General features: G+C 46.0%; 1 non-coding gene across 1 annotated transcript; it reads left to right on the top strand.

Moving 5' to 3' along the window:
* The first annotated feature begins 229 nt into the window (after positions 1-229).
* On the top strand, positions 230-311 carry trnas-gcu. The gene has a single exon. It is a non-coding gene; the product is annotated as a tRNA-Ser (tRNA).
* Positions 312-8,911: the final 8,600 nt, after the last annotated feature.

Genomic DNA, 8,911 nt, shown 5'->3' with positions numbered 1-8,911 from the left:
ATAATTCCAGTTTTAGTTGCTCCTATAACAAATGGCAATTCATATTTAATTGTTGTCGTCGAATAGCGAATGTAAACAAATGTGGTTTCTCTTCTGGTAATAAACTCTGTTCTTATCCAGTAACACTCCTCTTCTTTAGTTCTTTGTCCAAAAAAAATCTTTCTTTTAATCAATTAGCATTATTTCAAATGCAGACTTCTGTTTTGAGGCTTTGTAAGGCTTTGGGACAGACGAGGTGGCCGAGTGGTTAAGGCGATGGACTGCTAATCCATTGTGCTCTGCACGCGTGGGTTCGAATCCCACCCTCGTCGCTTTAGATACTTTGAAAAATGAGTTGGTTTGCCGAATATTTACTTTACCCGATGTAGTTTGTTCTGTGAAGGGCATTGCGAGGTTTCAATGGCATTACTCGGCATGAAAACCAATGATATTTGTGCTTTCATGATGCGTGAACAATTTGTCAGGTCTTGACCTGCTCTTTACCACCTTTCTGCTACGATGATAAACACAGAAAAATCAGTGTAGGACCTTAAGTTTCCAATAATTTACACTGAGAGAAAGGGTATATACGCATAAAGCAGTGAAATCAGACAGATGAACACTAACAAGAAATATAACAGATAATGGTAAATTCCACCCACGTTCTCCCTTTTGATAATTATGGAGTTTTAAATATGGGAATCAAATTATTTGCAGGTATGAAATAATTTTAGAAACGTTTTCACTATTCCTTGCCTTTATATATTTCATTTGATACGAATTTTACTGCCGTTTTCTCTACTCAGTGTAAGACACTGATATCTTCAAACCCACATTGAACAGATATCATCTTGGCTCACTTTCCGATTCGTTGTTTGATCTGAAGTACAAGTCATTTTGTGCGACATTGCTGGGCACAAATTAGCTGCGAAGTCGTTGTCACAATTAATTTACACATTAAAACTTTACAGCTTTTGAAATTATTAATGTGAGTCCTGGTTAATGGGGCTCGTAGCATAATTGTCGAATTCACTTCATCGCATCAGCTGTAACCTGATGTAGTTTCATATTTGGGTGGAGAATGTAGAAGATTGAACGCAAGGACTAATTTGGAAAAAAGGATTTTTTTTGTAAACTGACAATTTCGTCACTCAAAAGAAAACTTTGGTTCAAGCTGCAATTTCTCTTAACATTTACATGGAATGGAAAGCACATTCTCTTTCATGAAGCACACATCTGATTCATTTGCTGGGTTAGCGAACCACTGAGCTTGGCTGTATCAATCTCTGTACCAATCAATGGGTCTGTATTCTCCGAATCGCAGAGACCGCACTGCAGAGATCGCCACGATCGACCGACTCGATTCCACCAATCCGTTACGATGACTGGCGCCTTGCAAGGAATTCACGACAAGGAGACTCAGTTTGCTCTGCTCTCGCACCCAAACCAGTAGGAAATAATTCTCATAAATGGACTGGGAAACTTTAAAATATGTTGATAATCCTGGCATTAACAAAATAGATATCTATTGTCTCATTGACTCCAGCGTGCATTCCTTGAATTCACACATTGCTACAATTAAAATGAGGAACACTGACCGAGGAGAGCGCATGGAATGAATCGGAGTTAATGTTTCTGTATGTGATTCAGGCTGGAGTGCTCATTCATCACAGTTAAACAGGTAATGCAAGAAAAGAGGACAGCGGAACGGGTAAACCAAAGTCGGATGTTGGTGCAAAATAACGTGCACATACTTCCTAACTAACGACTAACTCAGTGAAAAGCTTGGACATGGTCACGCAGCAACTCACAGAGGCTGAAGCAAAATTCGATAGTTCCCATACATGATCCATTCTGGCAGATCACATTTGCTACTCAGCCTCATTATGATTCCGACGTGAAATGTCTGTACCAAATGCAAGTATTATAGTATTATTGTTAGCATCGTTATATTTTGCCGTTACAAACGTTGTTACCTTTATTGTTATTTTTGTTGTTAGTGTTGTTTTTGTCAATCGTGTGAAGATTGTTCGACTTGGCAACCTCCACCCCGATGACCATGAAAAGGAGAAAATGTCTCCTTTGAACGTGGGCCGGTAACCATAGGACACCATTTAAGGTATTTGGCAAAAGAAATAGAGGGGAGATGAGGAGAATTTTTAGGGTCTTCAATTCTTTGCCTGAATTGTTGTGGAAGCAGATTGAAGCAGGTTTCCGGGCTGCCCATAGCACAGAAACTGCCCTGGTCAAGGTCACCAATGATATCCTGACCATCTGTGACCAGGGCTCCCTCTCTCTCCTCGTCCTCCTCGACCTATTGGCAGCATTCGATACGGTCGACCACGCTATCCTACTCCACCGCTTGTCCTCCCACCTCAACCTTCAAGGCACTGTCCTTGAATGGTTCAGGACGTAACTTTCTCACCGTCTTCATTTCGTCTCGACGAATGGCTTCTCCTCCACCCCCCGCACTGTCTCATGTGGTGTCTCTCAGGGCTCTGTCCTTGGTCCCCTCCTCTTAACCCTCTATATGCTCCCCCTTGGTGACATCATCCGCAGACATGGAGTTAACTTCCACATGTATGCGGATGACACCCAACTCTACCTTTCCTCCTCTACTCTCAACTCCACGACCACCGACGTCCTGACAGCTGCCTGTCCGACATCGAGTCCTGGACGAGAGACAACTTTCTTCAGCTCAACGTGCGAAAAACCGAGGAACTCCTGATTGGCTCACGTCAGCGCCTCCGCACCTCAGGCGCTGACACCATCGGCATCCAAGGCTGCACTCTCCACCTCGCAAAGCCAGTCAGGAACCTCGGCGTTTTGTTCGACCCTGAGCTGTCCTTTCCCCCTCACATCCGCACCACAACTGGCACCGCCTTCCATCACCTCCGGAACATCGCCAGACTACGGCATTACCTCATCCCTCACGCTGCTGAAACCCTGGTTCACGCCTTTGTCACCTCAAGGCTGGACTATGGGAACTCTCTCCTCGCCGGTCTTCCCGCCATCTCCCTCCACACTGCAGGTCATCCAGAACTCTGCAGCTCGTGTACTGTCCCGCACCAGGCTTCGCAACCACCTCACACCCACCCTCGCTCGCCTCCACTGGCTCTCCATCCCCCAGAGGATTGATTTCAAGATTCTCATCCTCACCTACAAGGCCATTCACCGCCTTGCTCCCACCTACCTCTCCAACCTACTATCCCCATACCTACCTGCCCGTACCCTCCGTTCCTCCGGCTCTGGTCTGCTACACATCCCCCGCCCCAATCGCCCTACCATCGGTGGTCGGGCCTTCAGCCTCTCAGCCCCGAGGCTCTGGAACTCTATCCCCAGTGCCTTCGCCGCTTCCTCCCTTTGCTCCTTCAAGGCCAGTCTCAAAACCTTTCTCTTTGACCGAGCCTTCAGCTCCCCTCTCGACTCTCTTCCCCCTTCTCGCTCCCTCCCATCCCTCCCCTCACCCTGACCATTTCCCCCCTCCTCGCTCCCTCCCCTCCCCTCACCCTGACCATTTCCCCCCTGCTCGGGTCATGACCCAACTGTGCAGCGCCTTGGGACGTCCTCCTGACGGGAAAGGCGCTTTATAAATGGAATCTTGTTGTTGTTGTTGTTGTTGTGCTTCTATGAAAGGCTTTCTACAACAATGTTGCCATCGGTTCCATCCCATTCTGCAACCAACTTCCCCACAACCTTTATATTTCTGTTCCAGATATTTGTTGAAGGATTTCCGATCAGGAAATATGAATCTGTGTCAGCCATGGTTTCATGCGAGGGATACAACGTGATAAAAACTGTCTGCGTACTATCTCGGACCATCTGTTTTTATTTTAGATTTTAGTGTTTTGCTTGCATTGTTTTAAGATAGTAGATTGGTTACCACAACTTTACTGTACCTTTCTCACAAATGTAAAACTATTTTATTTTCTTCGTGCTCTTGAATCAACAATTTCAGCGGCGTGGCTGAAAATTGCTAATTTAATAATCTGTGTTAATTCACGTGGATGAAATAAAAATCGTTTCAAAATTCACATCAGTTAAATTAGTTTTCACAAACAGTATCTGCAAGTTTCCTCCCTTACAGTTCAACAGCTGAAGTTTCATCTCGATATACAGAAAAAATGCTCCCCTGTGCCCAACCGAGGTACTGCAGGCTGGATCCTGGCTTTCTTTTCTGATTGTAATGTTCTCCAAAGCCGTCCAGATAGCAGGGGTTGGGGACCTCTCACGTTAAATCTTTATGACTCAAAACAAACGAAAGTTCTGGATTGATGAAGCACAATCGTAGAAAGATGTTGCTTTGTTTGCTGCAATTTTCCAAATAGTGACCGTATAGTCTACAGTATATTTGAGTATATTCTGTGAAGCTATTTGTGATGACCCGCAGATGTGATAATGCACTATATCAAACCCAAGGAATATTATGGCAATAGCTGGATGAGGCCTGTTTTACACTGACTTTGATTGTTACTCAGAGACCATTGAACTTCACTTTAAATATGAATTCAACTTACTGACCTTACGGATAAATGAAGGCGATCAACCCTTTGGCGAATAGTGTAAACACATTTATAATGTTCATGCTAAGGTATATAATGTAATGATACGGTGATTAGCATCACTGCTCAGCAGTTATTGTCCGTTTAGTTCGTGTTAAATTTTTATACAGCACAGGTTAAGAGTGAAAATTATTTTATTTGTAACAAGTGTCGAGTGACATACGAGAACAATGCTAAACCAAATTTGTGGAGTCATGTAGCTCAGTGGTTAGAGCACTCGCTTTGCGAGTGAGAGACCTGAGTTCAATTCCCGGCAGAGAGCGAAACCTTGGGCAAATTTCCTTACTCCACACAGAGCCTAATAATAATCCCTCCAAAACCAAAAATAATAATAAATTGGTCATTTTCAATCCATAACTGTTTGTGGGACATTGTTGTGCGCAATTGGCTGCCGAGGTCGCCCACAAATATAGTCAATTCACTTTACAGTGTGTACTGTTGAAGCACTTTGGGACGTCCTCCCGACGTGAAGAGCGCTATATCAAATGCAAGGATTATTATTATTTACCATTATTATTAAATTAAGTGAATATTATAGCCATTTGAATTACTTTGTTAATGCGCCACTGATTAGAAGGGGCCTAATATGGGTTGTCAAATATGTGTATTCACATGAGTTTGCTCTGGTTGGTAGACATGTGGGGTGTGAACCCGAAACACATGTGAGCGCATTGTCGTCTGAGGTTTAAATCCCACAGAGCTTTGTTCCACAGCGTTTGAGAGGCCTGTAATTATAGCAAAGAAACGCTCGTGGATGTTTTATTTGTTGTCACGTTATTTTGTCCTGTGCTATTACATTATTGGCGTTATTTGACATAATTCTGGCTGTAATTATAGTGGATTTAGATAACTCGATCTAATCTGTTAATTTGGCAGTTATTTACTGGATTCGCACATCCAGGTCTGGCTGCAAAGCACCAGAAAGTCTGCGGTGTAGCCCGTGTCGACTAAAATATTTTTTATCCCTCTGTATCATCTGCCTCTGCAGCTTCCGCTCCAGCTCTCCTCGCCCCTCAACCGCAACCCCCTCCTCCCCCAAACAAACACGGAATCCCCCATCTCTTTCTCTCTCTCTCACAGACCGAAAATTACGGTGGATTTAAAGCAGGAAACAATGTTGTCGGACATCAGTTGCAAATATAATAATTAGGCCGGAATTTTTCTTCCAGTTCCCCATCCAGATCCTTTAGCAAAGTGCCAGACACTTCATGGCGCAGCCTGTGCCAAATAACATAAGTTTTAACTCTCTTGATACTCTGTCACTTTAGCTTTCGCGGTCTGTCCCGCTCTCTCTCTCTCTCTCTCTCTCACACACACACACATAATAATAATAATAATCCTCGCATTTAATACAGCGCTTTTCACGTCGGAAGGACGTCCCAAAGCGCTTCACAGAACACACTGTAAAGTGAATTGACTGTATATTTGAGGGCGAACGCGGCAGCCAATTGCGCACAGCAATGTCCCACAAACAGTCGTAGATTGAAAATGACCAATTTATTATTGTTTTTGGTTTTGGAGGGATTATTATTAGGCTCTGTGTGGAGTAAGGAAACTTGCCCAAGGTTTCGCCCTCTGTCTGGAATTGAACTCAGGTCTCTCACTTGCAAAAGCGAGTGCACTAACCACTGACATGCGGTTTCAATCAGCAATCAAACAGAAGCTCAGATGTTATCTGACAGCAGTTGCTGAGGTAACTCCTTAAACCTCAAACAGGCATCACACAGCCTTAGCAATTCATAGCTCAAAAGAAAATCATTTGTAATATATGTGATCAAATAATGTTTAAACTTACTCATGTGAGGTAGACCTGTTGGCGAGACATGTCGGCTGAGAAAACAACGCAGATGTCAGGGAAATTGGCCTCTGAGGAATACATTTCACAATGATTTATTCCACAGTGTTTTGGAACACTTTATTTGTAGCGCACAAACGCTCGGGAATGATCTGTTAGTGTTACGTGATTTATTTTTTGCCGTTACATGTACTGCCGTCATTCTTCATCATTTTAGTTTTAATAATAGTGGACATAGATTATTTTTTCTTAGGTGTTCATTTCACAGTTACTTAATTCAACACCACATCCTGTTACTGCTGCAAAGCACCAGGGAGTCAGTGGTACAGGTCGCAGACTAAAATAATTGTTATCTCTTTGTAGATTATACGGCAAGTCCTCCTCGTCAGCAAACTTTCAAACCACCCCCTCTCCCCCAATCCCACCACGTCCCCCACCCCTCGCGACTCCTTTACTCTCTCACACACACACTCATGCAAACACAGTGAATTTCAAGCAGCAAACATTCAGGCTGCTCAGATGTTATCAGATATCAGTTGCCATAGTAAATCTTTACTCCTCAGAGAGTCTCCATAGTGTGCTAAGAATTTATAGCACAGGAGAAAATATTTGTTGGCAGTAATTTAAAAAGTAAAATGTGTTTTAGACTAACTCACCTGCCTTTCCGTGGAACAGTGGAGGTTAGTTCTGATTCACAAAAGAGAAAAAAATATTAAAGTGAGTTTACTTCAGAGAGGGGAAATGCAATATTTAAAACATTAAGCTATATTGACGCTGAACCAGACAATCGCACAGCAGCACAGACATTGGAGCTCAGAGCCCCAGGTGTCCATGGGTACCCAGGGCACAGCACAGACATTGGAGCTCAGAGTCTCAGGAAGTCATGGGTACCCAGGGCACAGCACAGACATTGGAGCTCAGAGCCTCAGGAGTCCATGGGTACCCAGGGCACAGCACAGACATTGGAGCTCAGAGCCTCAGGAGTCCATGGGTACCCAGGGCACAGCACAGACATTGGAGCTCAGAGCCTCAGGAGGCCATGGGTACCGAGGGCACAGCACAGACATTGGAGCTCAGAGTCTCAGGCGTCCATGGATACCAAGGGCACAGCACAGACATTGGAGCTCAGAGCCTCAGGAGGCCATGGGTACCGAGGGCACAGCACAGACATTGGAACTCAGAGCCTCAGGAGGCCATGGGTACCCAGGGCACAGCACAGACATTGGAGCTCAGAGCCTCAGTAGGCCATGGGTACCCAGGGCACAGCACAGACATTGGAGCTCAGAACCACAGGAGGCCATGGGTACCCAGGGAACAGCACAGACATTGGAGTTCAGAGCCTCAGGAGGCCATGGGTACCGAGGGCACAGCACAGACATTGGAGCTCAGAGCCTCAGGAGGCCATGGGTACCCAGGGCACAGCACAGACATTGGAGCTCAGAGCCTCAGGAGGCCATGGGTACCCAGGGCACAGCACAGACATTGGAGTTCAGAGCCTCAGGAGGTCATGGGTACCCAGGGCACAGCACAGACATTGGAGCTCGGAGCCTCAGGAGGCCATGGGTAGCCAGGGCACAGCACAGACATTGGAGCTCAGAACCACAGGAGGCCATGGGTACCCAGGGCACAGCACAGACATTGGAGCTCAGAGCCTCAGGAGGCCATGGGTACAAGGGCACAGCACAGACATTGGAGCTCAGAGCCGCAGGAGGCCATGTGTACCCAGGGCACAGCACAGGCATTGGAGCTCAGAGCCTCAGGAGGCCATGGGTGCCCAGGGCTGGGCAGAGACATTGGAGTTCAGAGCCTTAGGAGGTCATGGGTACCCAGGGCTGGGCAGAAAGATTGGAGCTCAGAGCCTCAGGAGGTCATGGGTACACAGAGCTGGGCAGAGACGTTGGAGCTGAGAGCCTCAGGAGGTCATGGGTACCCAGGGCAGGGCACAGCCATTGGAGCTAAGAGACTGGAAGTTGATGGACAATCAGGACAGACAAGAAACGTTTGAGACAAGAGTTGTTTGACGTTATAAACACATAGTTTAGCGACCGTTTGAATCCAGAGATTATAACTGTGAAACTGAGCAGCTTCTCCCAGATTTTTTGTTTGAACAACTGAAAATCAGCGGCTCCATTCAACTGAGCCAAGCGGCGAGGTACAGAGAAAGAAGCCCAGTCACGACACTTAGAGGACAGCCAGAGAGTTCCCATAGTCCAGCCTTGAGGTGATAAAGGCATGGACCAGGGTTCCAGAGGTGTGAAAGGTGAGTAGTGCCGTAGTCTGGCGATGTTCCGGAGGTGATGGAGGGCGGTGACAGTTGTGGTGCGGATATGCGGAAGAAAGGACAGCTCAGAGTTGAACAGAAACCGACGTTCCTGATGGCTTTGAGAGGTGGAGAGTGCAGCCTTGGATGATGATGCTGTCAGCGCCTGAGATGCGGAGCCGCTGACGTGAGCCAATAAGGAGGGCCTCAGTTTTGCGCACGTTGAGCTGAAGAAAGTTGTCTCTCGTCCAGGACTTGATGTCGGACAGGCAGCTGTCAGGTCAATGGTGGTCGTGGAGTTGAGGGTAGAGTTGT

Source organism: Callorhinchus milii, unplaced genomic scaffold, assembly GCF_018977255.1.
Source record: "Callorhinchus milii isolate IMCB2004 unplaced genomic scaffold, IMCB_Cmil_1.0 Scaffold1048, whole genome shotgun sequence".
Taxonomy (NCBI): domain Eukaryota; kingdom Metazoa; phylum Chordata; class Chondrichthyes; order Chimaeriformes; family Callorhinchidae; genus Callorhinchus; species Callorhinchus milii.
This window is presented reverse-complemented; position numbering and strand designations above follow the sequence as displayed.